Source organism: Temnothorax nylanderi, unplaced genomic scaffold, assembly GCF_030848795.1.
Source record: "Temnothorax nylanderi isolate EJ_2023f unplaced genomic scaffold, tnyl_v1.0 TNYL_tig0585_pilon, whole genome shotgun sequence".
In the NCBI taxonomy this organism is placed as follows: domain Eukaryota; kingdom Metazoa; phylum Arthropoda; class Insecta; order Hymenoptera; family Formicidae; genus Temnothorax; species Temnothorax nylanderi.
Genome location: NW_027249647.1, coordinates 1 through 8,359, shown reverse-complemented (window position 1 = coordinate 8,359; position 8,359 = coordinate 1). Strand labels below are relative to the sequence as shown.

General features: G+C 36.2%; 1 pseudogene; it reads left to right on the top strand.

The window, feature by feature from the left end:
- Positions 1 to 5,710: 5,710 nt before the first annotated feature.
- LOC139784107 (uncharacterized) lies at positions 5,711 to 6,508 on the top strand (annotated as a pseudogene).
- The last annotated feature ends 1,851 nt before the right edge of the window (positions 6,509 to 8,359 follow it).

Below are 8,359 nucleotides of genomic sequence, written 5' to 3'. Positions count from 1 at the left end.
TGGAAGTAACCTTCCATACAGAGTGCACCTTTATTGCTCTGATTGTGAGGCGTATATTGGTGACGTAAAGCAGCTAGAAAATGAGATTAGGGTTTGCCCTTGTCCAGTATGTTCGAAGACGTGCACTGTTTTTAACTTAAATAATGGATCTTTTTTTATAACCCTTTCACTTCGTTCACAAATTGTGGACCTGCTAGAAACAACACCAGATATCATAGAATTATTAAACTATCGCTGGAATAGGGAGTCTGGGGAAAAAATTACAGATATTTATGACAGTGAAAAATACAAGGAACTTTGTAAAAATGACAACTTTCTTTCTAGTCCATTCAATCTAAGTTGTTGTATTTCGACAGACAGTATTTCTATTTATAAGAGTACAAAGAACACAAACTGGCCAATAATAATGCGTTTAAATGAGCTACCACCTCAATATAGGTTTAATCAAAATAATTTTGTTTTTGGGGGATTATGGTTTGGAAAAAAAGACCCGAACATGCTGGCATTTCTTAGTCCATTTTTGAAAGAACTAAATCAATTATACAAATCAGGTTTTCATTGGAAAGCACCAAATGGAGAAAAAATTCACAGCAAATTAATTGTTTTTAATTGTATTGTAGATTCTGTTGCTAAGCCTTTGATTCAGTGCATCAAACAATTTAATGGCTATTGGGGTTGTGGATATTGTTACCATCCAGGGTGCGTTTTAGATGAAGGAAATAATCATGTAAAGTATATTATGACTAATAATGATTTGACGCTCATGAATGACCTTAGCTTTGAGTACACGGTTGACCAAAAAGATAAAAATGGTCAGCACAAATTGTTTCATGTAAAAGACCGTTCAAATGAAGAAATGCGTTCTGACATAAAAAAAGCTGAAAATTTAAGGGAAGATAACCCTAAAATTGACATCAAAGGAGTTAAGGGACTGAGCTTATTTCTTTTGACATATTTTGACGTAGTATTTGGTTTTGGGATTGATTGGTTACATGCTGTTTGCTTAGGTGTTGTAAAGTCAGTTGCAAACTTATGGTTCGATTCCACATCGAAAGGTGCACCGTACTATTTGTCAAAGGCAAAAAGAAAACTTGTAAATAATAATCTGTCAAAATTAAAGTTGCCTGCTAAATTGAGGAGACGGGACTTAAATATTGAAGACAGATGTCATTGGAAAGGTAATGAATGGCGAACATGGCTGTTATTTTGCAGTTTGCCAGTTTTAAAGGGAATTCTCCCACCTTTGTATTTAAAACATCATTGCATATTAGTAAGCGTTCTTTTTGCCTTTCTAAAGGATAGTATTGAGCCTGAAGAATTAGATGAGGCAACATAGATGTGTAGTCAGTATGTCACAGAGTTTCAAGTTTTATATGGAAAGAAGAATATGCATTATAATATTCACCTCCTTCTTCACATTGGTAAATGTGTGAAATTAATGGGACCTTTGTGGACTAATTCTCTCTTTTGCTTTAAATCATTTAATGGTTCTCTAGCACGTTTGATAAAAGGAACAAGGGGAGTAATGAGTCAAATTTCACAAAAGTATTCTAGATTTAAAAATATACCAAGATCTATACATGTATATGATGCTCGCGAAAGTGTCATTTCATTTTGTTCATATTTGCTTACATACAGAATTGTAACAATTGCATCAAAAGTGAATGGTGTGACACTTTTAAATAAACCCATATAAATTATATTAACAGAGGAAAAAGAGAATGCATTCTTTGAAGCTGGAATTGAAGTGACAAATCTGACTTATGAGCGCATGATAAAAGATGGGACAAAGTTCCATGCAAGTTGTTAACGTAGGAAAGGAGTGAAGTCTGACGATACAACAGTCATACTGACAAGCGGTGCTTATGGGATAATTAAAAGAATAATACTTATAGGAGAACAGGTATTTGTTCTTGTACATTTCATAAATATAGAAAATAATGAATTTCTCGTAAGACATATTTGTGGAGCTAAAAGTCCACATATTAAAACTTGTTCCCCAATAGTTTATGGACGTCATAGTTTAGAAAACGTCAATACGGTTGTCACGTTCTGTCACGTTCTGTTGTTGTTCGTCCGTTTTTTGGTCAATGCATTTAAGCAATTTACCAGGGATTTGGACAAGTCGTGTGAAAGTTAGTATTACTCGGGACCGAAAAGATATCTGAGTTTATAAATTTTGTACCGAGGATCACTTTTATTTATCTGATTATAATGGGGATAATCGATGTCGAAGTCGACAGGAATAGGTTTAAATGGAGGTGCGTTTTGTAGTTGTTGTAATCGCTGGAGGAGGGGAAGAGGATCTTGGTTAGAAATTACTGCTTTTTTAATCTGGAACCTAATCCTTTTAATTTGAGTTCGTCTGCCTCCCTTTTTCGTCATCTAACCCGAATCCTCGAAAATAAATTTTATAGCTCGCCACACTCTTCGTCAGCGCTCAAAAGCCAATCCGCCACGCTCTGCTTGCCACACTCTTCGTCAGCGCTCAGATCGGCAGCGTAAAGGCCAAATTCACTTTCGGGAATTAATTATGATTTCCAAGGATCAACCCCGTAATCGCCACGCTTTCGGCAGCAAGGGTATCTGCTCGCCACACTCTTCGTCAGCGCTCAGAACCAATTGCCACGCACTTTGTCAGCGACAACTGCGAGTCGAATCTTAGAAGTGATCGATTAAGAATTTTAACACGAGATGAGATTCCAGATTTTGAGCTTTTCCTTTTCAAACTTATCTTACCTTTATTCTTAAAATTTAGTAAAAGTTAGGCGTGAGGCGCAGTCTTAAAATATAAAGTACAGGGACTAAGTCCCAAGATTGAGTTTAAGGAATTGAGTGAGATTTAGGAAAGTGATTTAGATCTAAGACTATGTGGCTGAGCAATTGAATGCTAGAGCCGAAGGAATGGCTGAGCAATTGAATGCTAGAGCCGAAGGAATGGCTGAGCAATTGAATGCTAGAGCCGAAGGAATATGTGTAAGGAGCTGAAGTTCAGGACTATCTGGGAGGAGCCGAAGCTCGGAACTATCTGTTTTTCGCGGCGTTTTTCCGCCCTATTTATACCCGAAAAAGACCGGAATCTCCCGCGCGAGATTCCCGCCATTTCCATCGCGTCTTAAGGGGGGAGGTTTTCTAGAAGCTTCTAGAACATTCTAGAAGCGTAGTTTTGGGCCCCATCTGGCCCCCAGCCCTCCAAGGGTCGTCCGATAAGATAAACATTTACAGGAAACTGAGCGTTCACTCGGAATTCCGAGCCTAGCGTGCGTCGTTTAAGCGTTCAAAACTTCTAACGTGCGTCGTCGAAAATATAAAATTTCCGTACGTAACACGGTTTACAAAAAAGTCATATTTATTAACACAGAAGAGGCAGATTACGTGACAGAATTCCCAAATGTGTTTGAGACAGACTGAGGGCGGGTTATTATAAACGGTGTTATTATAAACAACCAATTATTTTATATATTAAAGATATTTTATTCGCATAATTATAATAATTTCTATTGTTCGTAAATTATGTACAAATTATGTTTTGTAGATGATTAAATAAAACCGATAACGACATTGTTGTCGTACATATATATCTTATAAAAAACACAACAAAGTTTCTGCATATATGCCTCTCCTTCTTCGCGCCATATAAATTCATTTATTGGTGGTTTTAACGATAACAAACTTTAATGATAGTCGACATGAAATTCTTTTTAGACTTTAATATCTCCGATATCGTTGCTAATAATTGATTCAAAACATATCTTTCCATGTCCTTAGAACATAGGGACAGATGGATCTATGAATACGTAGGTCAGAAGGGCATGTCCTATGGTGTGTCAAAAATATAAAGGACGTATATCTTTGCTCATGAAGGTCAGAAAGGGCAAGTATTCTGAAACAGGATATCATCTAGGACATGGGCATATTGATGAAGAAGAAGTTGTTTTAAGTTATCGAGAGCATTCAGGACATGTGCCCTTCCTATGAAAGCTAATAAGGACAGATGTCCTTAGATAGAACAGCAGTCAGCTATCTAAGGACACTTGCCCTTTCTGGCCTTCATCAGTAAAGATACATGTCCTTTATACCCTTGACACCATAGGCCATGTGTCCTCCTGACCCACGTATCCATAAGACATCTGTCCCTATGTTCTAAGGACATCGAAGGACATCTAGGACATGTTTTGGACCAGGGTAGAGGTGGTATTAAAGAAGTTAAAGTTAGTCGATCATCTGTGTGAATACTTGTGGCGATATACAATAAACGAGCTTGTAAAGCGCGCCACGAACCCATGTGACAACTCGTCTCGCGTGGAAAGTATATGCGTGAACTATTTCGACATATATATTAGTCATTTATGCCTTCCAATACTCACATATATTCAATATACAATAATCAACAATTTACTGCTTTAAATGTTGTGTTTTGGTAAAGCAGCGACTTTTTCGCGAAATAAAGTATTCTCTGCTTTAACAAAAAGACTTCAATTTATCAACAATTTACTGCTTTAAATGTTGTGTTTTGGTAAAGCAGCGATTTTCTCGCGAAATAAAGTATTCTCTGCTTTAAATTTATTAGTCATTTATGCCTTCCAATACTCAAAATAGCTGCTATATTTTTCAAACTTTTTTTGTTAATAACTTTTTAACGAATAACGAGCGACGGCTAAAACCTTCTGAAGGTCACTCGGGGTCATGACCTTGACAACATATATCAAGGTCATTGAAATCGGTGAGGTCGCCCTTAATCTAGACATTTACCAAATTCTACAAAAACGGAGTGCGCTGCAGTCGATTTTACATCAAAAACGAAAAAAAATAGAAAAATTATAGTTTTGTTGTGACAACATTTGCTGCACATAAAAATTTAGACTTTGTACGTATAAAATAAGCATGCAGCGCACTCGGGATTACAAAAAAGAACAATGACCTAGTTTCCACCGAAGTCTTAAATCCGATCCTGCTCCGGTGCGCATCGAATTTAATGTACTGTTTCCACTGGAAGTAGAGTAGAAGTGAGGAAGATTGATATTTCAGTAGAGCCAACTTAACTTTTGCTTGCTGAATGTACACAAACATAACCTTCGAAGAGCACATACCGTTCATACATACAATTAGTTGAAGTGTCAAAAAACTGAAAATTTAATAGGATTGACGGCATGTTAAATACCATATTAAAAAATTGTACTTGGTTGAGTGAAAAAAATGGATATAAAAACAATTTTATTAAATCATCAGTTAAACGTATCACATATAATTAATAATTGTACTTTAGCAATTATGCAGACACATAACATTCTGGCAAAATATATTAGAAATACAAGAAAATAATACGAAAGTGTTACTTACGATGGTTAAAGACTTGAAGAAAATAAATCGATCAAAAAGAAGATTTTGGATAAAAACTCGCAGTAAACATTGGTGGAAGATAATAGTATCTAACCATTTTTTAAACGAAGATTGGCTTGAATGTTTCAGAATGAAACGTACAACTTTTCAATTTATTTGTGATGAGTTGCGATCAGAACTTCGTCCTGCTACTCCATTTCTAGTTTCTAGAGAACCATTGAGTGTTGAATAAAAAGTGGCTATAACATTATATTATTTAGCAAGTTGTTGCGAGTATCGTGTAGTTGCGAATATTTTTGGGGTTCATAAAACATCTGTATGGAGATGCGTTCAAGATACTGTTGATGCTATTAATAAAATACTTTTGCCAAAATTTATAAAAATGCCTCATATTAATGAATGTGCGATATCTGCAGCATATGAAGCTCGTACAAATGTTCCACAAGTAATAGGTGCAACTGATGGCACCCACATCCCTATTCTACCGCCTATAGATGGTTATAAGGATTATGTCAATCGTAAAGGATGGCCGTCTATTATACTTCAAGGGGTAGTAGATAATAATTTAAGGTAAAATAATTTAGTTATATGTAGCAACAAATCAATTTTGATTAATTAATTATTTTATTTTAATAAGGTTTAAAAATGTCAACTGCCAAGCCCCTGGATCTTGTCATGACGCAGCTGTATTTAAAAACTCTTTACTGTATAAAGAAGCAGAACGGATAATTCCAAAAGTATATTTTTTAAAACAAAAATTTACTCTGCAATATTTTTGAGAAATAAAATAATCGCAATATCTATTTCAGAAAACAAAATTAATTAATGGTGTTGAGATATCATATTTCTTAATTGGAGATCCAGCGTATCCATTACTACCTTGGTTAATGAAAGGTACACAAAAATTGCACGTTTAACACCACAAGAAGACTCATTTAATGTTTACTTGAATAGTAACAGAGTAGATATTGAAATGGCATTTAGACGTCTTAAATCACGATGGCGTTGTTTATTAAAACGTATAGATCTACATTATACCAGTGTGCCTAAAGTAGTAATTGCATGTTGCGTATTACATAATATTATGGAATTTAAAAATAAACCAATTTTACCTCAGTGGATGGTATCAGTTGAATCATCTGGAAATATATTTCCCCGTAAGAAATGAATGTAGAACATATGATTCTTATTATGCTTCCAATACACGAGATGCTCTACGTGATTATATGACACAATTTCCTTTAAGAAAATCATATCAAATTACATAAATAATATAAAAGTACATAAAATATGGAACTGAATATGGAACTGAATAAAATAAGCATTTGTTATAAAATAATTTTTTTATTTACTTTATTACATGAACACATGCGTCAGCGCATTGCCAAATTGGAGCAGGATAACGCTGAACTTATTCGCGAAATTCACGACTTAAAATCTGCTCAGTCATTTCAGGGAACTCATGGGGGCAATGAGTTAATCATTTCGGGTTTACCATTGGCGTTATCTGTTGCTCCATCTGAGCTTGCCAGGAATGTGCTAAAGGCATTGGACGTTCCTGACTTGTCTTGCCATATTCTCGGTGTCAGAACTGTTAAGAAGGCACTGTCGGCGACTTCCACTGTTGCTGCATCTTCCGGCTCAGTCGTTGTTACCTTGGCCTCGAGTGCCGTGCGCGATATGGTTATTTCAAAAAAGCGGGCAAAGGGTGTTCTCAAATGTAAGGACGTATGCGGTGGTAACTCAGATCGTTACATTTATGTAAACGAGTTGTTATCCAAGAGCACTTACGACATGTTACAACGGGCTAAGAGTGTTGCTAAAGAGAGGTCGTATAAGTATGTCTGGGTAAGGAATGGTCAAATATGTGTTAGGTCTTCTGATGGTCAACCTGTTATTCATATTGATTCCGACACTGATCTAGCTAAGCTTATCTGACTGGTCCGACCGGCTCGTTCCTTGTTCTTTGATCGTTCGGCTTAATCAACATGTAATTCTTCTGGGATACGTTTTGCTGAACTCAACGCTTATTCCTTTCGTGGACATATCGACTTGCTTACACGTGAAATTGGATAACATTGTTTCTGGTATAGAACTTCTAGTGCTTTCATTCCTTATTATTAGTTCATAAATTGCGCTGCGCCTTAGTTCTTAGTTTTATATACACTATTTAGTTCTCTTTGGTAATACTGCTCCTTATCTTATTCTTTTTCACTGTACTTATTATTAGTTAAGTTGCGTTAGTTCTTAGTTTTTTTTACATGGTATATTATTGAGATTGCTGCTGCTTGCCTTATGAGAGAGAGCATGCACATCATACTAACTTCTGACCGCTATATTTCGCTTTTGTTTATATCTTATTATATCTCTGCATCTTGTAACTGCTATATTATTGTAATTGCGATATTATTGTAACTGCTATATTACTTTTTTTGCCCTTTAGCCTTTGCTTGGGCATAATAAATTATATCTATCTATCTATCTATCTCTCTCTCTCTCTCTCTCTCTCTCTCTCTCTCTCTCTCTCTCTCTCTCTCTCTCTCTCTCTCTCTCTCTCTCTCTCTCTCTCTCTCTCTCTCTCTCTCTCTCTCTCTCTCTCTCTCTCTCTCTCTCTCTCTCTCTCTCTCTCTGTGAGTATCATTGCTTGTCTATTGTCTTTGCTCCTGCTTTAAGTGAATCTGTCTTCTGCCGTAAGCCGCCTTCGGGCCATTTTGTTGCAGGTATTAGCAGGTTTTTTGTTGCTTGTCACGTGCTATCATTATCTTTCTGGTGCTTGCTACCTAATTAGAAGCATTTATGTGGCAAATACATCGCTGGTTCTAACCTAATTCTTGGCTGTTCCTGTGGAAGAGCGTTGATCTTAGCTGCGCATGCGCCCTATTGTTGCCGATCTTCCCTATCTACATGCTATTTTCTGAACACGTGCTATCTAAGTAACTGCTGACCTCTGCGATATTTCTTGTGATCTATACGGAACCACTCTGATCGCAGATCGATACTACAGAACTCTACTTTAAGT